The 25,667-nt window shown below is 41.1% G+C and overlaps 1 long non-coding RNA gene across 1 annotated transcript; it reads left to right on the forward strand.

The window, feature by feature from the left end:
- The first annotated feature begins 22,586 nt into the window (after positions 1-22,586).
- LOC122011500 lies at positions 22,587-23,836 on the forward strand. The gene is made up of 3 exons (XR_006119956.1): positions 22,587-23,096; positions 23,195-23,257; positions 23,362-23,836. It is a non-coding gene; the product is annotated as an uncharacterized LOC122011500 (long non-coding RNA).
- The last annotated feature ends 1,831 nt before the right edge of the window (positions 23,837-25,667 follow it).

Here is a 25,667-nt window from a genome sequence, read left to right on the forward strand (position 1 = left end):
TCTTCAGCTATAGCTCTGCCTCTTGACTTGGAAGACGCCAACGATCGGGAGAAATGGCCAAGAGTTCTATCTCAGGAATCGAGCGCCTGCAGCTATAAACGACGCCAACGATCGGATCCCGATCGATTGGATTGCTCCCAATCAATCGGGGAGGCTTTGGATCGATCCACTGATCGATCCAGAGCGCCTCTATACTCTCGGAAAATGCCTGGATCGATCAACGGATCGATCCAGAGCTTATCGCGACAAGTCGCAGCTTCCCAATCGATCTACTGATCGATTGGGACCTCTGGATCGATCGACTGATCAATCCAAAAGGCTACTGTGCGCTCGCGATTGCCTCCCAATCGATCCACTGATCGATCGGGACGAAGGTTTCTTGCGGGGACACCCCAATCGATCGGCCGATCGATTGGACTCCAGCCAATCGATCGGCTGATCAATCCAGCTACTGGTTTTTGCCCAAAACCAAGTCCCAAGCCCCCAAACCAACATCCGGTCAATCCATGACCTATTGGTTCATCACGCCTAGCATCCGGTCACCCTTAACCTGCTAGAACTCCCTCACCAAGTGTCCGGTCAATCCCTTTGATCCACTTGGACTTTTCCTCATCGTGCCAAGTATCCGGTCACTCCCTTGACCTACTTGGACTTTTCCTCATCGTGCCAAGTATCCGGTCACTCCCTTGACCTACTTGGACTTTTCCCTTCTTGCCAAGTATCCGGTCAATCCCTTTGACCTACTTGGACTTTCACCAGATGTCTGGTCGACCTTGACCCATCTGGATTTCCCCATGCCTGGCTTCACTCATCAGGTCTTTCACCTAGCTTCACTCACTAGGATTTTCACTTCTGCCTGGCTTCACTCACCAGGTCTTTCACCTAGCTTCACTCACTAGGATTTCCACTTCTGCCTGGCTTCACTCACCAGGTTTTTCACCTAGCTTCACTCACTAGGATTTTCTTCTGCCTGGCTTCAATCACCAGGACTTCCAACTGCCTAGCTTCACTCACTAGGACTTTCACCTGGCTTCACTCACCAGGACTTCCAACTGCCTAGCTTCACTCACTAGGACTTTCACCTGGCTTCACTCACCAGAATTTTCTTCTGCCTGGCTTCACTCACCAGGACTTTCACATAGCTTCACTCACTAGGATTTTCACCTGCCTGGCTTCACTCATCAGGACTTTCACCTGCCTAATATCCCAGTTAGGACTTCCCAGTCAAGTATCTAGTCAACCTTGACCTACTTGACTCTTCTCCAACCAAACTGATCAGACCCTGATCAGAGGGGAATTGCACCAAACAATCTCCCCAAATGAACAACTGCACTTGCACTTGTCCATATCATCGAAGTCTTGTATTGTCAAACATTGAAACTCAAACCAAGACTCAAGCTTGGTCAACCAGGTCAGCCTTGACCTGAGGGATATTACACCAACAAAGATAATCGAGCGGCAGCAACAACAGGCGTTAGCCGATCGACAAGCGCCTCATCCTGCAACATCGGCGACCAGGAGACGAGCAGGGCAGGAAGGCCGAATTGAGCAAATCTCCGTATGAGGGCAAAATAAAAGGTTGATCGACATACAAGGGAAAGGCCGCCCACGCCAATTCCTTTTCATCGTACGTTGTTCCAAACCTCCTCAGAAATAGCCCAAGCGAATCAAGAATAGGGATCATCTTCGGATGATGCTCCGGTTCGGGATGCATGAAAAGGCAAGGCGCCCTGAAGCAACGCGTCGTCCGAATGGATCAATCGGCAGTTCTCCGAGGAGATCTTACAAGACCCTTTGTCCAGACATTATACTCCGTTGGCGATCGAGGCATATAATAGATCGACTGATTCGGATGATCATCTAGATAGGTTCGATAATAAAGCCACGCTGCACCAGTATACAGATGGGATAAAGTACCGAATCTTTCTTACTACCCTCTCCGGGTCGGTGCAGTGTTGGTTCAAAAGATTACCGGACGGATCTATACGCAGCTTCAAGGACTTCCGAGCTGTATTCTTTTATCATTTTATCAATAGTCGATCTTATCAAAAGACGAACATCAGCCTCTTCTCCATAAAACAAGGATCAAAATTTGAAATTTACAGTCAAAGAAAAAAGTGAGGGAGATAAGTTCAAATTTGGCACGTCACCGATAAATCTGGAATTGGAGTTGCACGACATTTCCAAAATTTGAATTCAGTCAAAGCTCCTTCAAATTCGAATTCAGTCAAAGCTTGCATGGTATTTCAAATTCGAATTCAGCCAAAGCTACATTTCAAATTCAATTCAGTCAAAGCTTGCACGGTAATTCAAATTAGTTCTTAGTCAAAGCTTGCACGGCAATTCAAATTCGTTTCGAATTCAGTCAAAGCTTTGGCATTTGAGACAAGGCAATTTTGAAATTCGAATTCAAATTCGAACAGAGATGACACGGCAACTTCAAATTTTGAATTCAATTTGATCTTAGTTCTTCCCCTCTTTTCTGGTGGTAGCAACGCTCCCAAGGGATAACAGAGAGGAATGCTCCACATTTCAGAACTGCCAGAAGTTTGTCAAGTTTGTGCCGGCGATTGCAAGGAGCTGACTGTTCTGACTAACATCAAATAGGGCACTGTCGACTGATGCACGAAGAGTGAGTGCAAAGAGGCAATGGTTGGTGCTGCCATGGTGCTCGTAGGCCGACGGGAAGGCAGGGTATGCAAAGTCTTGGCCGGCAACAGCCTTTTTCGATGACCAGCAAAGCTTTGCAGCTCTCCAACGACACTTGGGAGGGAAGAGGGCTGAGGGCACCTTGGGATATGTAGCAGCAACAGGATGAGGAGGGAGCTCTCAAAATTTGAATTCAAACTAAAGCAAAGTAGAAAGAATGAGGGCTTGCACCCATAGTATGCAGATTTTGAAGGATGCAGAAATACTTCCAGTTAAATGGGTCACTAGAGGAGCTACTAATTTCTGATTGTATCTTCGGCATGGAGGATGGCCAGAGTTAGCTTGCTGCGATGGAGAGTCACGATGGATACAGTCACAGCCTTGGGGCATTCATTAGTGACAGTGATGCATGTTTGTTTGGTTGTGTGCTTGTGCTTGTACTCGAGATCATGGTTGATTGTGATGAAAGTTGGTGTCTGCGGGCATCTGTTGAATAGATGTGAATGGAGAAGAGGTAGAAGAGAATAGAAGTTCCAATGTGAATGGGACTTTAGTCCCACATTGAGAGTTTCATGACATGTTGGTTGGTTTATATTAATTTATATACATTGAGGATGTGAACAAATGCATGGGGAGAGGTTCTCTTTTACGCGTTGGGGGGGGGGGCAAATCTAGGGCTCGGATTGCACTGAACCATATTGACTCGTGTGCAGACATGACCTGCGCGCACCGGACGCCGGACCGATCGGGGTAAATTTGCCCAAGTGGAACAACTAATATTTGCTGCATAAAATTTTTTTCTACTATGTAACTAATGCATTAAAGTCAAAATTAATGCAGAATCAAAGCGGTCAAGCGATAATGAGTGAAACGATGGGCGTTTCACTACTTGACAAGTAATGGTCATTAATCAACCATTAACGTTGTTGTTAATCTGAGCTCCTATATAAGGAGGTTGTGATCACAAGCAGAAGACACACAACAACACAAGCAGAAGCTTTCCACCTTCGTTCTCTTATCCTCTGTCGTGCAACTCCTACTCGGCAGAGTGCCCATGATAGTATTCGGGTGCCACTCAGTTTGTCGTGATCACTAGTGCTTTGTGGAATCACGGTCAACCGTTGTATCCTGGGAAACAGACGATCCGAGTAAACCTCGAAGCACTGTCAGAGGTGAGCGAATCTGTTTCAAGGAAACTGCATCAATCGCAGGCCTCGGTCAGCTCGCCCGGTCGGCCTATCTGTTCACCCGACCTGTCTGCTTGGACGGTCGGCATGTCTGCTCGCTTGGTCGGTCTGCCTATTCGCCTGACCTGTTTATTCGCCCGGTCGATCAATCTGTTCACCCGGCTTGTGTGTTCGGCCGATTTGTCTGCTCGCCCGATCGGCCTGTCTGCTCACCTGATCGGCCTGTCTGCTCGTCCGATCAGCTTGTCTGTTCACCCGACCTGTCTGCTTGCCCGGTTGGCTAGTCTGTTCGCCCAGCCTGTCTGTTCGCCCGACTTGTCTGCTTGCCCGGTCAACCTATCTACTCGCTCGGTCGGCCTGCCTGTTCACCCGACCTGTCTGCTCGCCTGGTCGACCAGTCTATTCGTCCGACCTATCTACCTACCCGGCCTACCTCTCACCAGGCCTATCTGCAAACCTGGTCAGTCTTATCGCCCGGTCGACCTATTTTTGTCTCCCTATCATGCTGCTCGGTCGGCCTTTCTGATCTGTTGTGCCTGCTCGTGATGCTCGGCCGATCATCCCGATCTATCTACACTGTGCAGACTTCCTTCATCACATGGCAGAAATCAGCCCCTACTGGCAGTCTGAGATTATCCGCTCAAGTCATCTCTATTGTAAGTTGAATTTAAATTCTGTGTAATTTTAAATTCAGCTAAGTCCCCAAAATCTCTGGCAATAGATTGTTTATCCAACAATCTTGAAACAGATTCGATTCTATTGAGATGGCCACAGAATGGAATGTTGAGGTGCAACATATTCAACACGTGCAGGCCCCCTCCGGCCTGATTGGAACTGTGCCAATCAACCACGGGGAAAAGCCAGAGAAGTTCAGTGGGCTGAACTTCAAGAGGTGATTGCAGAAGATGCTCTTTTACCTGACCACGCTCAATCTAGCTCGGTTCTTGACCGAGGACCCTCCCAAGCGTGCTGAGGATGCTGATGCGCAAACCATTAGTGCAGTGAAGGCATAGACTCATTCTGAGTTCCTTTGCCAAAACTACATCCTCAACTGTCTTGCCGACTCGCTGTACGCTGTGTATAGCATGAAGAGAACTACTAAGGAGCTATGGGAATTCTTGGACAAAAAGTATAAGACGGAGGATGCAAGGGCCAAGAAGTTCATTGTGGGTCGATTCCTATACTACAAGATGGTTGACTCCAAGATGGTGATCTGCCAAGTCCAGGAGCTTCAGGTGATCTTGCACAAGATTCACTCAGAAGGGATGGTTCTGAGTGAAACCTTCCAAGTGGCTGCTATCATTGAGAAGCTGCCTCCCGGTTGGAAGGACTTCAAGAACTACCTGAAGCACAAGCAGAAGGAGATGAATGTGGAGGAACTCATTGTTCGACTTCACATCGAAGAAGACAACAAGAGTTCAGATAGAAAACTATTCTCTCAAGCTACTGTGAAAACCAACATGGTCAAACACGGTCAAAACTCGAAATGAAAGAACCCTAAGTCTTCCAAGATGGAACCCAGAGGAGGCATCAACAAAAAGAAGTTCTCTGGGAAGTGCTTCAACTATGAACGAGTGGGTTACAAATCTTCGGAGTGCAGGAAGCCGAAGAAGAAGCAGGAGGCCAACCTAAACGAGGGACTAGAAATGGATAACCTCTACGCTATGGTCTCTGAGTTCAACATGATCGGTTCAAACCCGCGACAATGGTGGATCGATACTGGAGCCACCAGACATGTCTGCTGCAATAAGGAGCTGCTCCACAACTTTGAAGAAGTCACTGGAGACAAGCTGTTCATGGGGAACTTAGCAACCTCGGACATCATGGGCCAAGGAAAGGTGGTGCTGAAGATGACCTCGGGCAAAGACCTTACTTTAAACAATGTGTTGTATGTTCTGGAGATTCGGAAGAATCTAGTATCCGGATTACTATTAAGCAAGCATGACTTTCACATTATTTTTGAGTCAGACAGAGTTGTATTGTACAAGAATGGAATGTTTGTATGAAATGGCTATATATCTGGTGGGTTGTTTAAGCTCAATGTAATGGTGATTAGGCCTAAGATAAATAAAACTAAAAGCTCTTCCACTTATATGCTTGAGTCTTCGTGTTTGTGGCATGGTAGACTAGGATATGTTAACTACGATGTATTGCGTAAATTAATTAATATGCAAAGCATATCAACATTCCTCCTTCACCCAAAACACAAGTGTGAGATTTGTGTTGAAGCAAAAATGACAAGGTCATCCTTTCAACATATTAAAAAAAAGTAACAAACTACTTGACCTAATCCACACTGATGTGTGCGACCTAAAATGTACGCCAACACGTGGTAGTAAAAAATACTTCATCACTTTTGTAGATGATAAAATAAAATACTATTATGTGTATCTTCTCAAAAGTAAGGATGAAGCTATAGAGAAATTTGCTCTATATAAGACTGAGGTTGAAAAAGCTTAATAGAAATATTAAGGTGGTTCGAAGTGACCGAGGCAGTGAATATGTATCACCGTTTGTTGAGTTATGTTCTGAACATGGGATCAGACACGAAACAATAGCTCCTTATACTCCTCAGCAAAATAGAGTTGATGAGTGAAAGAATCAAACGCTAAAGGAGATGATGAATGCTCTTCTATTGAACTCTGGTCGACATCAACAATCGAGCGGTGACCTTAAACTCTAGTCGACATCAAGGGTCGAGCGACGACCTTAAATCCCAGTCTTCACCTAGTCCACGTCAACAATCGAGCGACGACCTTAAACCCGGATCTACATCAACGGTTGAGCGGTGACCTTAAACCACAGTATTCACCTAATCTTCCTCAACGGTCAAGCGACGACCTTAAACTCTTGGCTCAGTGAGCGGGCAAGCGTCGATGAATCGTGAACCCGGACTACTCAAAAGTTTGAAGTCTTTAAAATACAGTGATCGTTCGGGACTATTCTTCAAAATATTCCAGGGTCGATCGGAAGGTCGCGGAATCATAATGAACTCTAAAGACAAAAAAGATCGATCGGCTAAATGGACTAATCGTAGACGATCGGAGGAGTCACGAGGCCACGAGTTGAAAAAACAAATACAAGGAGATTAAGCTTGGCCGAACGGACAAGCATTCATTAAAACTTTAAAATTTTTACAGGGAGGAACTCTCAACCTCACTCAAGCAAATCTAAGGCGTCATCAGGCAGAGACGCGGAAAGTTTGCCCCGGCTAATGATGTTGCTGGTCAGAGTTGCCGATAGGTAGCCTCCCTCTCTGAGCTGGTCAATCATCCCGTCGATCACCAGGTCGAATAGGGTGAAGTGTCCGGTCAATGACTTTATCGTTGAAAGTATCCGAGTGGATGTAGTTCTTCTTCATAATCTCGAACTGGCTAGCCTCGACATCTTGGTAAGCCTTCAAAGCCGCTTGGGAGGCCTCCAGCCCGTCCTTTGCGGTGGCAAGCGCATTATTTTTTACGGAGAGTTGGCCGCGAAGGGCAACTTCTTCAGTCAACCGACTGTTCCGCTCGGCCACTAGAAAATCCTCAACTTCCTTGAGTTTCTTGGCCAGAGCCTGGGCCTCCTTATTCTTCAAGTCGAGGTCTTCAATGGACCGAAGCTTCCTCGCATTGGCCGACTCGATCTTGGCGTCAAAAGTGCTAACCTGCTTGTTGAGTCGAACCAGCAGAGTGGTCTGCTCTATGCTTTTTCCCGCTCGGCTTCTAATAGATGTTGGTTGCTCTTCTCCAAGTCGTCCCTCAGCTTAGACACTTCAGCATTCGTCTGCTGCTAAGAGGAGGATGACTGGTCGCTCGACGTTTTCAGTTTCTTCACTTCCTCCTCCAAAAAATGTGGGCCTTTGGCACATGGTCAGGCTCTCCACCCAGTACTGCAAACAATAAAGAGAATATAAGCTCCGATTAGAGATAAACTATGAAAATGCAATACTTATCCCAGTAGACATCTGGGTGTGGTTGTCCGCGAGTGACCCCGGAGGCATCATCGCTGCACGGGCCCAGACATCAACCCATTTTTGGGCGAGTGGCCCTTGGATGATTATTTGGTGCTCGAGAGCTCGGGATTCAGCTCTAGATTCACACCACTTCTCAGTCGGCAGATGCAGTACCACTGTTATATGGCGCAGGTCGTTTGGGGCTGACTAAGCAAAGGTAGCTCATCTGGGCAGCCGTGACGAAGACGCCAGACGGATGCCCGATTTCTTGACCTTTGATGGTGGTGGCATGAAATGTAAGGAACTAGGGCGCTAAACACGCTTAATGCAGCGGAAAACTTCTAGTTCCTCCAGAAGATCCATGTGAAGGGAAAGACATGTTATAATCTATACTAAGTTTATATCATGATAGTATACCTTTGATGCATGCACACGAACTCCAAACAGCTTGGATCTCAGCATGATCACATGTTCGCGCCTCTATGATATCCACATGAACAAGTGTCCGTTTGTCTCACAAACTCGTAAAATGAAGAAGGCAACCACCTAAGGTTATACTAGCAACCTTGATAGGAGGTCTTGAACTAGAGGAGAAGAGAAGAGGAAGGAAAATAAAGAAGTCAACCAAAATGAGAGAAAAAAATGCTTAAGTATTTTCATCCAATGAAAATACTTAATGAGCATTAATGAATATTTACACTCCATTAAGGACCGCATTTAAACCTCTTTATTTTGAATTCAATTTCAAAAATTGAATGATTCATTGAATTTCAAAATTCAATAAATTAATCTCCATTAATCTTCTTAGTGAATGAATTCACTTGAGTTTAACTCAAGTCTAATCCACTTGAATCTAACTCAAGTCCAATTCAATCGAGTCTTACTCAATTGATCTCATGCAATTTCAAATATAATGAATCACTATTTCATTAATTCGTATTGACTCCTTGAGTCTAGTTTGAATTGGACTCAATCTAATAATTAGATCCAATTGAGTCTAACTCAATAATTACAATTCGGATTAGACTTAATCCAATGATTCATCATATGAACCCATCTCTAAATCTACTTATTTTTTGTGTGTGACCCAATAGGTTCTCGTAACGTTGGCAATGTATACAAATCAATATTTAGATACATAAGCAATGAGTGACATCTAGCAAAGTATCATTGCTACCCAAGTGATGAGAAAGTCAAGATCCGAACTAACCTGTCTATGGCTATTATCTTGTATGGCTTAGTCCCTCTATCCTTGATATCTAGATTGATCAATAAGGCATAAACCGTGTCATCCTTGTTGGTGCAGTTAACAATAGCAGTCTAACTCAAGTTTTGATGAATGACAAAGTAGGTTAAGTCAGTTTCATATTGATCTAACATTTCTATGAAGTGTACAGGAGAAGCCTAGACGAGTCGACGAGCTGACCTAACATCTGGTATGAAGTCCAGCTAGGTCGATGGGCTGACCTGATAGCTGGCACGAAACCCAGACAAGTCGACGGACTGACCTGACATCTGGAACAAAGTCCATCTAGGTCGATGGGCTGACCTGATAGCTGGCACAAAGTCCAGAAGGGTTGACGAGCTGACCTGACGTCTGGCACGAAGTCCAGCTAGGTCAATGGGCTGACCTGATAGTTGGCACGAAGTCCAGATGGGTCGAAGGCCTGACCGGATGTCTGGCAGGTAAGTTAAGGTAAGTCACTGGAAGGGAGTGACTGTGAGGATGCGTTCTTGGGAAGGGAAGTTAGACGTCAATCCAACTTAGAATCATTTTGGTACTCTAATTTGAGATCTTGATTAGATTCTAGTCTCGGTGAGATAGAATCTAATTACTATTCTGTTTGATTATAAACTATGCTAATACTCTATTTTGTAGGATATATAATTTATGTTTACCTCGGACTAACGTTTTCTTGCAGGAAGGAGATTGCTGGAAAATAAGGATCCAGGTGCCCGGAAGGGATCCGGGCGCCCGGAGGCAAGTTTTATCCTCCAACGCACGTCGACACATGGAACTTTGTGATTGGCTTGGCTATGTCACATTCCAAGCGCCCGAAAGGGATCTGGGCGCCCGAAGACTCCTATATAAGGAGGGTGAAAGCTAGAGCAAAGAGAACTGACAACACAAGATCTTTCATTGCTTGCTCTGCTGTGCTCCTGCGACACTGCGACCAGCAAAGTGCTGTTTTTCTTTTTAGTCTTTATTGTCGGTATTTCTTTTTTCTTAAAAGCAATTCTGTACTCTACTTTTGTAATATTTCGAATTGCTAGTGGATTACCCAACGAAAGCACTCAACGGGTGCGGGTCTTGGAGTAGGAGCCGATATAAGCTCCAAACCAAGTAAAAAATTACTTGTATTAGCGTTGCTTTAATTTTATTTATTCCGCTACGTACTTGATCTTCTTTGCGACATTTTTAAATCGATATTCACCCCCCCCCTCTATCGAATTACACAATCCAACAATCCTTTTATCAACCTTTTATGTTTCTTGATCTCTAAGTAGACACACTCAATCAAATAAGTTCAATATCTCATATTGACTCATTTGCGCATGACCATGCTTTCTTGTGTCGTACTAATCAAGGGACCTACAGACATCACTTCTGTCATATGGAAGGGATAGATATCATCTACATCACTCACATCCCTCCGCATAATTCATTACATACCTAGTGATCAACTTTATTGTCCACCTTGTTACAGGTGGTGTTTGCCAATACCAAAGTACACAACTCCTTATGTAGAGAACCGTAGTGACTTCAAGTCTAAGGACTATTCATATTAATAATCACATGAGAATATTTATGACACTCATATAGCGATCCATGAAACATTCTCATGGCGAGTCATTCAGTATATATTCTTTAATATAAACACATGTGTCAACTTGATATCTCATATCCATGACTTGTGAGATCAAGTCATCTATTGACCTACATGCTAGTCTCAATGCATTAATATTGTCCTTGTATATTAATGCTTGACTAGGAATAGTTAAAAGTAGTGTTCCATGTATATCTACAATATCTCACTATCAATTCAACTAATTGATATACTGTAGATAAGAACCTACTACCCAAGGACATTATTATACTTATTCAATCGACACTGAACTAAAATAAATATAATAACCAACTTTATCTTTTATTCATAATGAAATATGATACAAAATGAGCCCTTTACAATCATCTCATAATTGGTACTAGAGCTAATACTAATAATCTCCCACTAGCACTAGTGTCAATCACTAAGAATCAAATATCCATTGACTTAGTGTGACCATCATGCTTCCTCTGTGCCAAAGCCTTAGTCAAAGGATCTGCAATGTTAGCATCGATCGGGACTCTACATATCCTCACATCTCTTCTATCGATGTTATCTCGAATGAGATGGAAACATCGTAGTATGTGTTTGGATCTCTGATGAGAACGAGGTTCCTTAGCCTGTGCAATAGCCCCATTATTATCACAATATAGGTCTTTTGGGTTCGCTATACTAGGAATAATACCAAACTCTGTGATGAACTTCCTGATCCAAATAGCCTCCTTTACTGCAGCTGAAGCAGAAATGTACTCGATCTCTGTTGTAGAATCAGCTACTGTGTCCTGCTTTGAACTCTTTCAGCTCATAGCACCACCATTTAAGAAAAACACATAACCTGACTGTGATTTGTAATCATCCTTGTCAGTTTGAAAGCTAGCATCAGTGTAACCCTTTACAACAACCTCTTCATCGCCTCTAAAGATCAAGAAATAATCTTGAGTCCTTCTCAAGTACTTAAGAATATTCTTAACTGCTGTCCAGTGACCTTCACATGGATCTGACTGGTATCTACTCATGATGCTTAAAGTATACAAGATATCTGGATGAGTACAAAGCATGGTGTACATGATAGACCCTATAGCAGATGCATAAGGAATCTGATCCATGCGGTCCCTTTCTTCCTTAGAAGAGGGGCATTGAGTCTTTAAAAGACTCACATCATGTGACATCGGCAGGAATCCCTTCTTGGAATTCTCTATGGCAAAATGTTTAAGCACCTTGTCAATGTATGCACTCTGGCATAGGCCAAGTAATCTTTTAGATCTATCTCTATAGATCTTAAGGCCTAAAATATAGGCGGCTTCACCTAAGTCTTTCATTGAAAAACAATTCTCAAGTCAAGTCTTCACTGACTGAGGAATAGGGATATCATTTCCAATGAGAAGTATATCATCTATATACAATATAAGAAAGATGATTGTGCTCCCATTAACCTTCTTATAGACACAAGGTTCATCTTCATTCTTAATGAAACCAAACGTTTTGATTGCATCATGGAATCGAAGATTCTAGCTTCTAGAAGCTTGCTTTAATCCATAAATGGATCTTTGCAGCTTACAAACCTTTCCAGCATTCTTTGGATCTACAAAACCCTTAGGTTATATCATGTACACATCCTCGAGTAGATTTCCATTAAGAAATGTGATTTTGACATCTATCTGCCAGATCTCATAATCATTGTAAGCTGCAATAGCAAGTAAAATCTGAATAGACTTGAGCATCGCAACTGGTGAAAAAGTTTCATCATAGTCTATAACATGAATTTGCTTGAAATCTTTAGCTACCAATCTACATTTATAGGTACGCATATGCCCATCCATGTCAGTCTTCACTTTGAAACCCCACTTACACCCAATGGGTTTGATCCCGTCAGGTGGATCAACCAAAGTCCATACTTGGTTAGTGTATATGTATTCCATTTTGAATCTCATGGCCTCTAGCCATTTCTCAGAATCTAGGCTCTGTACAGCTTCCTGATAAGATGTAGGCTCATTAAGACCAACAAGCACTACATCGCCATGGTCAGACAAGAGAAATGAATATCTCTCAGGTTGACGACGAGTCCTATCAGATCTGCGTAGAGCGTGTGCTACTTGAACAGGTTGTTGCTTCACAACTTCTTGCGGTGTAACAAAATCCTGATCCACAACATCTTGTGGTACCTGTTCAAATTTCCATCAAGGTGTCAGTGCTAGTTTGTGCATCTTGAATTTCTTGAAGATCGACTTTACTCCCACTAATTTTTCTAGAAACAAATTCTCTTTCTAAAAAGACACCAGTTCTGGCAACAAACATCTTGCCTTGTGTGGGATTATAAAAGTAGTATCCCTTTGTTTCCTTGGGATATCTTACAAAATAGCACTTATCTTATTTGGGTCCTAGTTTATCTGAGACTTATCATCGAACGTAAGTCTCACAATCCCAAATCTTCATGAAAGACAACTTGGGACTCTTCCCAATCCATATCGTATATGGTGTCTTTATGACAGCCTTAGATGGAATGCGGTTAAGTGTGAAAGCGATCGTCTCTAGAGCATGTTCTCAGAAGAAAGTAGGAAGATCTGTATGACTCATCATCAATCGTATCATATCTAATAAAGTATAATTTCTCCTTTCTGATATATCATTCCATTGTGGTGTTCTAGGTGGAGTGAGTTGAGATATGATCCCACACTCAACAAGATGGTCATAAAACTCTTGGCTAAGGTATTCCTCACCTTGATCTGATCGAAGCATCTTAATACTCTTACCAAGTTAGTTTTGCACTTCATTCTTAAATTCTTTGAACTTTTCAAAGGATTCTGACTTGTGTCTCATCAAATACACATAGTCGTATCTACTAAAATCATTAATGAAAATAATGAAGTAATGATAGCATCCTCTAGTTTCTATTTTGAAAGGGCCACATACATCAATATGTATGAGTCCTAACAAATCATTAGCCCTTTCGCTATGCCCACTAAATGGAGTCTTTGTCATCTTACCTTGAAGACAAGATTTGCATGCCTCATATGATTCAAAATCAAATGAGTCCAAAAGTCCATCCTTATGGAGTTGGGATATGCAACTCTCATTTATGTGACCCAAGTGATAATGCCAGAGATATGTTTGGTTCAAATTGTTAGACTTGAACCGTTTGGTATTAATATTATAGATTAGGTTTTCAAAATCTAGAACATAGAGGTTATTCATAAGAGGTGCACTATAATAGAACATATCATTGAAATAAACAGAACAACATTTGTCCTTTATTACAAATGAAAAACCTTTCTTGTTCAAACAAGAAATAGAGATAATGTTCTTTGTCAAAGTAGGCACATAATAGCACTCTTCTAGTTCTAAAACAAGCCTAGTGGGCAAAGATAAGGAATATGTTCCTACAGCGACAGAGCAACTCTTGCACCATTGCCTACTCGTAGGTCCATTTCACCTTTTGTCAATGCTCTACTATTTCTCAACCCCTGCACATTAGTACAAATGTGAGATGTACATTAGGTATCTAATATCCATAAATAAAAAATAGATAGATTGACTTCTATAACATATATATCTGAGGCCGAAGTCTCACTTCTCTTCTGTTTCAGTTCCTCTAGGTACACTTTGCAGTTCCTCTTCCAGAGTCTGGTCTCACCATAGTGGAAGCTTCCTTAGCAATCCCACCTTTGGGGTTCAGTGAGTCTTGCCCTTGCCTTTAGCTTGAGTCTTACCCTTACCTTTAGGCTTCCACATGCCTTTGCCTTTAGACGCCATCAAAATGGTACTAGGCTTTGCCTTCTTAAGGTTGAGTTCAGCAGTTCTCAACATGCTTAACATCTCAGGCAGCGGTTTGTCAATTTCATTCATATTATAGTTCATGATGAATTGACTATAGCTATCGGGCAATAACTACAAGATAAGATCTATAGTCAATTCTTGGCCTAATGGAAATCCCAATCATTGTAGGTTTTCTACATACCCAATCATTTTGTGTACATATGGCCCTACGGGACTTCCTTCTTGCATTCTGCATTGAAACAATGTTTTAGAGATCTCAAATCTCTCATGGCTTGTTTGTCCTTGATATAGTTGTCTAAGATGTTCAATCATATCATAAGCATCCATGTTCTCATATTGCTTCTGAAGCTCAGAGTTCATGGTGGCGAGCATAAGGCATGACACATCTAATGCATCATCTTGATGCTTCTTGTAAGCATCCCTATCAGCTCTAGTGGTAGTAGTAGGGGGTGCTTCATGTAAAATATTGAAAATGGGTGAATAACCATAAGGGAATTTTTAGAAATTTTTAGAAATTTTTCTGGAAGTTTTTGAAGACCGTATGGATGACTTTACGGGGATAAAACGGGGTCCCGGGAAAGCCTGTTTCTGTTTAGGCTACCCCGTTTTAGCGAAGGAAAGTTTTATTTTTATTTTCCTAATTTTTTTCTTTTTTCTTTTTTTCTTCTTCCGTTACTGTGTCATTTCCTTCTCCCTTCCCCCCCCCCCCCCCTCCACGTGCTAACGCCGATTCTCTCCTCTTTCTTACCCGTGCCCTAGTCTCCAACTGACGTCTCCTTCTCGCCGACAACCCGAGCAACACCGCCGACCGACCGAAGCTTCTCTTCATCTTCTTCCTGAGCCCTAGCACCGACCATCTTTTTCCTCTGCCCTAGCACCAGCAGCTACCTCCGATACAGAGTTGGTGAGTTTGTTAATTAAGCTATGGTTGATATTAGATTTGTAGAAATTGGAGTAGCATTTTCTGTATAGGTTTGTAGAGGTTGAGTTTGGATTTTTGATGTACTAACTAGGAGTAATGGTTTCTGCCAGTGAGATCCATTCTCGGCAGCAAGTTGTCTCTGCTGTGGATCTATTGGGCTATCAGGAATTTCTGCTGTAGATAGGAGAAGGAACGGTAACGTATTGAGACTTGGTTTAGTGAAGTGATATGGTTGATTTCTTCGGATTAGCAAATGGTTAATAGCCTTGGTTAATTACATGGTTATCTAATTAAAAGGATAAATGAATAGGGTTGCTTAATCTAATGGATTATGATTAGAGATTCATTTATTAGTTGACTTCTCTAGTTGGACTAATTCAAGGATATCAACTAAGAAGGAAAGATAAGATAATTAAATGGAATTAAAACATAGTTTCCTAATCGGATTAGGATTTTGTTTAGCTATTTTATTTTTAGCTAAATTGTACGATTTATTACAAGATTCGGATTCGGGACGAGCACATCGACATAGAGGTTGATTAGCTCGATCTACATTGAAGGCTGGTACCTTGACTTATCTTTTAGATTTATCATTTGATGTTATAGTAGTTTTTAACAAATAGTAATGATTATGTTTTATATCTGCATCGGTATGTCATTATCCATTACATGTGCATGCTTGATTGTTTATTGTTTGCATTCATGTTTATACCTTCAAATTACTTATAATCATAAAGGTAATGGCATACCATACCATAGGATATACCGGACTTATTTGATACCATATCTGGCCTATGTACCTAGATCTTTTGATATGATCCATGTATATTTTTGGTACATATTTTATGGAGGTAGATATGGTCAGGACTTCCATGCTTAGTGTCATACATCATCTCGCATGATTGCATGCTGCGCGATAGTCGGCTCCATTATTGTTGAGCACATCGCCAGTTACATGGATCTACACACACCACCACTCATGGGTTAGTGGTATATCAGGCAGGGTGTGTGGCAGTTTGCTCTGTCAATGCTCCGCCGGTCCACTCATGGATAGCGTGACGCAGCGTGGTAGCACGTCAGGGATCTCTCTTCTGGATTGTCTCAGAGAGATGAGAGCATTGAGCTCCCCCACTTATGATTTGGGGTAGGAGGATAGGTGTACTCCGACTGCATCCCGTCCACTCGGTCACTCATCAGGAGCAGTGATGGCAGAGTGCACGGTTGTCACAGCCCTTCCCACTCGGTCTCACCATCGTGTGTGAGACGGCTGACGGGAGAGTAGGGGTGACCAGGACATGTCATTGACATCATACGCATTGATGTATTTATTTCTTGTGTTTGCTACATTTGGATGGATGCATATGACTGACATGCATATAGGATTTATGGCACTCTCGGTCTGACGACCTTGTGATCCCTACGAGGTCCCGGTTAGTACAGTTTGCTCTTGTTTATTTCAGTTGCATTTATCATTCTTATATCAGGAGATTGTACGCATGATTAGTGCTAGTTGTTATTTTCTTACTATTCATGTCAATATTATCCGCTGAGGAGTTGACTCACCCCGTGGTTATTATTATATTTCAGGTTGAGGCTGTCCGGAGGAGTTCCAGTCGCTAGTCCCCTGCAGGTCGTGAGGATGTGTTGTTTCGGTCTTTTGGTTTTCTTATGATGATATATATATAAATGATGGTGTAGACTTGTTCTGGTTTTGACACTTGGATATTGTATGGTTTTGTTTTCTTTTGTCGATGAGTTTTATTGGATATGTTTTTACTATATGCCTACCTGGATGGCAGAAGAGGTGAGTTCGTTGTGATTTGTGCTTTATGGGTGTAGTTGAGTAGGAATATGATTTGAGTTTTATGAGTGTAGTTGAGTAGGAATATGATTTGAGTTTTATGGGTGTAGTTGAGTAGGATGTTTGAGATGTTTTACTTATCATTGTTTTAGTTCACTATTATACTGCGTGGTTGTTGTTTAGTTCTTTTATTATTATTGTTCCGGCTATGTTGGCCATGTATGTGATGGTTATGTTGTAGAAAAGTTTCAGATTGACACCCGTACAGGGGAGATGCTGCTGAATTTTCTTCAGGCAAGGACTACCTCGGGCGTGACACTTCAAGAATGGGTTGCTCTAGGACGTACAATTTTCGTTCTTGCTTGAGAACTATTCTCAAGTTTATGTATCAGTCCAGAAAGTTAGCTCCATTGAGCTTGTCCTTATCAAGGACAGGTTGCAGAGAGAGAGTGTTTGACGTATTTGACGACATGGTAATCTACAACATAATACAGAAATAAGTATCATGTATCGATCATTTAATTAGATCTTTAATTAAATAATTCTCTCACTGAATTGTAAAGCTTGGTAGGAGCAAGTCATGATTGTGGTTTTACCCACACTACTAGCTCCAAATCCAATCGCAATGATATTTATGTGGGACAAGATCCATATTATACCTCATATTGAGTTAGCTTTGGCTAATCGCCCAAGACTCATATAATGTAGGTAGGCATCATATACCAATTGCATCAAATGCAACTCTTGTATGGCTAGATGAACAATACTTTTTGTCTATTTGCCTATCTTATGAAATCCATATTATAGCTCATCTTGAGTTAGCTTTGGCTAATCGCCCAAGATTAGTATAATTTGAATTCCATTTTATGGGATATGCCTCTAAGCTCTCAATCCAAGTGAGACAACTTAATTAAGTCGCACCCAAAGTTTAATAGTCAAACATCACAATTGTCCTGTCGCACTCTAGCAAGATAAATTGAGTCGCTTTGCTTTGGCAAAACCTGACTTCAATTAATCGAGCTAGAAGTGAATACTAAACTTTGGTAGCCATATATTTAAAAAGACCTAATTATGTTTAAACTAAACATGTATCGTAAACAATCAAGCACATATCACATATATGCATAAATAAAATGTGACATGGCTACGACCCCCATAAACTACAATCTTCTTAAGCCAATGAGAAGAGTGATAAGTCAACCTAGGTCAAAGCAGCTTCTCCAAGCACTTCCTTGGTTGTCGTGTGTTGTTGTCCTTCCTTCATTTTCACCCATTGTCTAGAAGACTAACTCCTTTCTAATTTGTACATTACAAAATCTAAATAAACTCGAGTTACATTCGAGTATAGTCTAAAATTACAACAAAAATGAAAAAGATAAAGGCGCGACACGCAAGTCGTATTATGAATTACAACATTACATTGGGGTTAAAGGGTCATAATCATGCACCATGTCATATATATATTCACAATATCCTTATGACATAAATCTACTATGATGTGAACAACAAAATTATGAGCCACAACGCCATGACGGTCCGCTAGTCGGTTAGCGGGCGAGGTCAGCACCCCCGAAACAAAAAATATTTTGCATACTCATTTATGAGTTGCTACCATACCTGAGACCCTACTACCCTCAAAACCGACTATGTTTCGTTCCGAACAAAACACCTTTGGCCGAGACATTGCTGGTCATAACACCAACTATGTTTCGTTCCCAACAAAACATCAATTTTTTACTGAAACTCATAATTTGTAGATCATAGTAAACCTATCATGCATTTCAATATCACATATAAAATTCTAATAACTTAGTATATCCCTTCGCAAGTGGCTCTGATACCATTGTAAGGAATTAAGGCGCTAAACATTCTTAAGCGCAGTGAAAAACTTCTAGTTCCTCCAGAAGACCCATGCGAAGGGAAAGACATGTTACAATCTATACTAAGTTTATATCATGATAGTATACCTTTGATGCGTGCACACGAACTCTAGACAGCTTAGATCTCAGCACGATCACACGTTTGCGCATCTATGATATCTGTTAGAGTGTATACTAAAAGCCTAGCTTTTGGTATAAACATTTATCTAGAAATAAGAATCACATTGATCAAATGTCTACATTTGTGATAAATGTAGTTGTTCAATTAATTTATATTGTAGATAACATGGTGTGTGGTGTCACACACAGAGGATCATGTTATCAGTACCTTATAAATTATAAACAGTAGCTCACGACCAAGATGGAAAGGAACAAACCATTTGAAGGTCGTAGTGTAATTAGGTATTAGTTTATCTTAACTATATAATTACACTAGTACACTTAGAGTGTATTGAGTAGGACCATTAGAGGTTGTTTCTTTTATACTGACTTTATAAAGAAACAAAGACCTCAGTTATTATGGAAGTGTGTGCTCTTAATCCTAATATAATAACAAGCACATATATTTGATATTTATTTCTTTAATTTGTCAATGGGTGAGATTTAGTTCGATGAATCAATAAGCCCGATAAGTTGGGAGATGATATCACTTATAGTGTGTGTTGTTGATTATAGAAGGAAACTGTGTCCTAGAGATACTAGGTTGAGAATGTCCCCAAGAGGAGCTCAAAAGGATTGTCATGTTAAACCCTGCAGGTGGACTTAGTCCGACATGATGATAAAGTTGAGTGGTACTACTCTTGGAGCTAGATATTAATTAAGTGAGTTGTCAGTAACTTACTTAATTAGTGGACATTTGTTATCTTAAACACAGGGAGACTAACACACTCATAATAAGAAGGAGCCCAAAATGTAATTTGGGATTGGTGCGGTAGTTCAATAATAGTTCTCTAGTGGAATGAATTATTATTGATAAAATTAAGTTGTGTGTTCGGGGTGAACACGGGATGCTTAATTTTATCGGGAGACCAAAACCAATTCCTCCTCTCGGTCCCTATCGTAGCCTCTTAATTATAGAGTACTATACCCACCTATACCCACCTTCTTACCCATCCTATAGGGGTCAGCTAAGCTAGCTTGGAGACCAAGCTAGGGCCGGCCATGTTTTGGTTTATGGGTGAATTCATGTGGCCGGCCCTAGCTTGAACTCAAGCTTAGGTGACCGGCCCTATTAAAATAAAAAGGAATTTTATTTTTTAAATTTTTCTCATGTGGATAACATTTAAAAGAGAGTTTAAAAATTTAAATCTTTCCTTTTATAAGATTTTACAAAAGATTAAGAGAAGAGTTAAATCTCTTTCCTTATTTGTAGATTAAAAGGTTGATTTTAATTTTGGTAAAAACTTTCCTTTTAATCATGTTCATGATTTAAAAGAGAGTTTAAAAATCTCTTTTATAAAGCTTCTACAAAGATTAAGAAAAGATTATATATCTTTCCTTATTGGAAGAGATTTTAATTTTTAAAGATAACTTTCTTTTTATCCACATGTTTAAAAGAAATATTTTAATTTATAAAATTTCCTTTTTATTGACCATCATGAAGGGAAAAATTATTAGAGAAATTTTTTATAAAATTTCCGGAAACAAATTAGGAAAGTTTTAATTCTTGATTGAATTAAATTTCTTTGCTTGGTTTAAAGTGGCCGGCCACATTGTTGATGAGAAAAAATTATTTTTAATTAAATAAATTTTCCTTATCAATGGCCAAAGAATTAAGGAAATTTTTATTTAAATTTCCTTATTTACCAAGGCCAAGGATTATAAAAGAGAGGGTAGAGGTGCCTTCATGGTGAACAACTCTATTATTTTTCCTCTCTCTTTTTCTTCCTTGGTGTGGCCGGCCATCCTCTCCTCCTTTCTTCTCTTTGATGACCTCATCTCTTGTGGAGCATATGTATGGCCGAATCAAGTTTAGAAGAAGAAGAAGGAGAGAAAGAAAGCTTTGTTTCTAGCATCCCTTGGAGCATGGTGGTGGTGGCCGAACCTCTTCATCCTAGAAGAAGTTTTGATGGCCGAAATTTGCAAGGAAGAAGAAGGTGCTTGGTGGTTCTCATCTCGGAAGATCGTTGCCCACACAACGTCCGAGGTTAGAAGAGGAATACGGTAGAAGATCAAGAGGTTTTTCTAAAAGGTATAACTAGTAATTTTTCTTTCCGCATCATACTAGTTATTTTTGGAAATAATACTAAATACAAGAGGCATACGATTCTAGAGTTTCAATTTGTTTTATATAGTGTTTTGTTGTTTTTTTCTGATTTGATTGTTCTTTTCGGTTAACCTAAAGTTATTTTAGGAAATTAAATATTAGCATAAAAGGTTTTGTCTAGTCGGTGGTGGTTGCTCCCATATCCAAGAAGGCCATGCCTCGCCATCAAGATCGGGAACCGATTATGGAAATTAATATTTAATGGAATTAATAACTTAAGGTGACTCGGGTCGAACGTGGTGACTTGGGTCGAACGTGTTAAGTTCCGCAGAGATCCAAGTCAAAACTAAAAGAACAAATAGATTAAGTTTTGGATCAAACGTGTTAATTCCGCAGCGATCCAAAATTTAATTTAAAAGAACACATGATAGCTAGAAAAGGTTCGGACCTTGTACAAATTTTTGTACAATGGAACCTCTAGGTTTTCCGAGTAGAACCAACAATTGGTATCAGAGTTTTGCCTCTCCGTATTTGGTATTAGTTTAATTATGCATATGTCATACATAATTTAGCAGGGATAATAGTAGGATGTGCTAACTTTGTGGACGCAGGATCCAACTATTACATGGCTTTTAGTTATTATGGTGATGAATCCTTGGACACGCCAAGGCATTTATATGTGTGCATGATTGTATTATAAAATAGCAGAGTCGTATTTAGTTTTATTAGGATTTTATTTTGATCTAGATACATGTACATTCCTTTTATGGAATATAGGATCAAAATTCAATTCTATTTATGTCCGGATCGAATCTTCAAAGCGTGGAACCTTCTAAGGACCAGAGGCGATCGAACAAGGAGCAAGATGGATGCGATAACTAGACCCGATGGCGGTAAGCAGCTTGGGATGACAACACACGGAGGACAACTAGAGATAAAAGCCATAATAGTTGAAAATTAGATTTTCTATTTATTGCTTTTATATTGTGCTGTGTGTGCATGTTAGTTTACAAGTTTAGTAGGCTAGCATAGTTAAAATTCCTCATTAATAAATAACTAAGTGGGAGAGGGATTTTTAAGTAAATCCCATGGTCTCCATTACCGGTTTGTAAGTGATGCAAACAAGCTTGCGCGTTGTGTAAAATACAGCACCCAAATAATATTTAAATAATAAGGTTATTGGACAAATAATCTTATTGGATTTTTCAGGAATTTTTAGGAATTTTCTGGGATTTAATCGGAGCTCGTATGACGTATTTTAAGGGGATTAATTATTGAGTTTAGTGAAAGCCTATTTGGAATACCCAAAGATGGGAGTTGATTGAGGAATAAACTTAGGTTTTGATTTATCTAAACCTAAGTTTAAATTTATAAACCCTTCCTATTCAATTCGCCCCTTACCTGTGCCCTAAGTCCTTATCCGCCGATCACCTCCTCCTCTCCCTCTTATGAGCCGAACTCTTTTCCCCGAGTCCTCACCTCGCGATCCGCCGCACCACCGCCGGTCGCGATGACCCGCATAGCCGGCGACTTCTTCTCCCTCGAGCTATAGTCGCTGGCTCTTCTTCTCGCAAGGGCACCACACGGCTAGCCTTTCCTCCCTCACGCGAGCACCGGAGACATGCCACGGTACCTGATCGCACGGCGTTGCTCAGGCCGCCGCTCGCCGGAGCTTGCTATTCCTCAGCCTCTCATCTACAGCTCCGTTAGGTACACACCTTCTCAGATCTTTGCTCCGCACAGCCCGATCTTCAGCGAAAGGGTGGAGAATCCGAGCCCTTGCTTTGCTGGATTTGGAGCGCTGGAATCGGTGGTGATCGGCAATTTGGGAGGTGACTTCTCGTCTTCCCGAGTCCTGAAGCTGAGCATACCTCTTCGCCATTTTTGGGGGTTTCCGATACTGTATTAGGTTAAGGTATGTTAATTGTTTTTCTTTGGTTGATAGCTTTGAAGATCTGAGATTTGAGGTCAGAAGAGGAAAAATTAGGTTAACTGAGGGTTGTTTCTTGGCAGTGGCTCACTGTGAGGAGCTCGGCTACAACTCCCAGCAGTTATTCTTCATCCGGGAAGCATTAGGTAAGACTCTACCACTCCAGATGTTAGATCTGTAGACCTAGGTGTTGAATTCAGTTTGAATTGGGTGACAGTAGCTCTACTTAGCATCGGTTGTCATTTTCCAGCAACGACATTCTTCAGTAGCGAATCATCAGTTGGGGCATCCGGATTTGGAGGTAAGGTTGTTGAGTCTAAGTTTTAAATTGGATTACACGATTCCTTATAGATTCTGATATCATATTGTATAGGTTTGGAATTTATGGATTAAGTGAGGCAGATGAATTATGTAAGATTGGTTTTGGATGTTTAGTAGAGATGATAAAAATGGATTATATTAGTTGAGATTGTGTTTGGGTTATCATATTAGTGGTTCATTATGCTTGTAGTTGATACAATGGAGTGAATGATGAGCTAATGGATTTTAGAATGGTAAATGGAGTTAGCAAAGTAGGTTATTGTAGTTTGATTTTGATATGAAGTGGATTTGTAATTAAGAAGGTTGGAAATGAATTAAGTGATTCCTGATGCTAGGTTGGGTTATAAATGTGTTACTATATACGAATTTTTATTGGAAGATGAAACAATCAGTTGATTGAGGATTATCGGATTATCATTAATTAGGGTTAATTAATGGTCATTGGATTAGGGTTTTTCCTATTAGTTTAGGTCTTGAAGTTGGGTTAATTGTTGTAGATATGATTAGTTAAATCTATTCATTATGTGATTTGCAGGATGTTGGTTTGAGATGAGCGTCTCGATGTGGGAATATTGGACACGATCTTCGCATTAAGGCGGGTACTTCTTCCTTTATCTCTTTAGTATTTTGATCCTAGTGCATGAGCTTTATGTTCGGATAGTTCTGTATTTATCTTGACTCCACTCTTATTTTTCCTGCGCTTGATACTTCCACTCAATCTTTGAGCTACTCATTCTGTTTCTATAGTCTCTTGTTGCTATCAATGATATTTAGCAGATACTATAGTACTAGGTATGGATACCGGATACCGTATATAGATGTAAGGTATGGATATACGGACACCGATACCATGTTTACCGCTTGATCATTGCTTATTTACACACCTCACGAGTACGCCGGCTTCACGAGTATACTGTTTCGCTTATATATATATGATGATCGTTGATTATTCGTGATCATGTCATCAGACGACGCCACGACCACGCCTCCTCGCGTCGAGAGGGTCGGCTGAGCCGCACGCCTGGCCGCCACGGTAGTGGAGCACGCCTTGTCTCCGTCGTCGCACACTTGCCACCACGGGTAGCGGTACCGGAGTCAAGCAGGGACCCCGTCGCAGACGTAGCTATTCGCCTATTATGCACTGCCCATCCCACACCGAGAGTAGAAGCCTTGGGTGGTACATTATCGATCCTACTCTCACCATACAGGGGTGCGTAGAGGGGGCATGACCATCCGTATATACCGTTGTTATTATATCCGCCGTTGTTTACTTACGTTGTTGCTTATCTACGTCATTGCTAGATTACGTCATTGTTTATTTATGCTATTACGCTTACTTAGTTGAGATTTATACTGTTAGTGTTTGTAGACATCGCTTACTTATCATTGACCAGATATACCTCATACGATACCACGAAGTTATGAAAGTGATCTGTAGGTGACTTCACACATCTACCTTCCCTTACTAGCCTAGGATATGGTTTCGTACGGACACTTATTATGTTATCACCGTAGATCTCGCTATTTCTTCACGAGATCAGATACTTTCAGATCTCTAGTTGCTTTACTATACTCACGCACTATCATCTATTATCCACCGAGTCTTTATACTCACCACCCCATATATTGGTAATTTCACCAGTGGCAGGTAAAGGATTTATGGAGTCGCTGGAGACTGTCCGCTAATCCCACGTCACATTCGAGGACGACCTTACGATTTCGTATTTTACGCTATTCAGATTGGGGTTTTGACTTGTTTATGTATTTATATTCTCTTGTATTTGGTTTGATATTATCAGGTCGAGCCTACCGCAGCTAGTTACTTTATGTTTTGTGATCGTTGTCAGGATTCACCGTGTTGATTTAAGATACGGTTGATTCATATATTTATATAAGCTCAGTTTATTTCGCCCACCGAGTGGGCAAGTTATATAACCCGTGTCGTAGATATATTCCACCAGATGCTCTGATGATATCAGATGACATATGCCCTGTCACCCGTCAGGAGACGCCAAATTTTCTGAAGGACTCCTCCGGGGCGACACGCGCTCGAGTGCCTTCCTCCATAATACGAGCTAGTTTGCAGATCACTGAATGTACTCCATTTTGATGACTATGAAGTTAATTAAGTGCGATCTTCCCCAACCAAGGGGCATAATCTTATTAATGGACTTAGTGTCAAGTAATGGTATACACTTTGACACATCTAATAGTATCCTCCCCATCGGAGTCACT

Source organism: Zingiber officinale, chromosome 8A, assembly GCF_018446385.1.
Source record: "Zingiber officinale cultivar Zhangliang chromosome 8A, Zo_v1.1, whole genome shotgun sequence".
In the NCBI taxonomy this organism is placed as follows: Eukaryota; Viridiplantae; Streptophyta; class Magnoliopsida; order Zingiberales; family Zingiberaceae; genus Zingiber; species Zingiber officinale.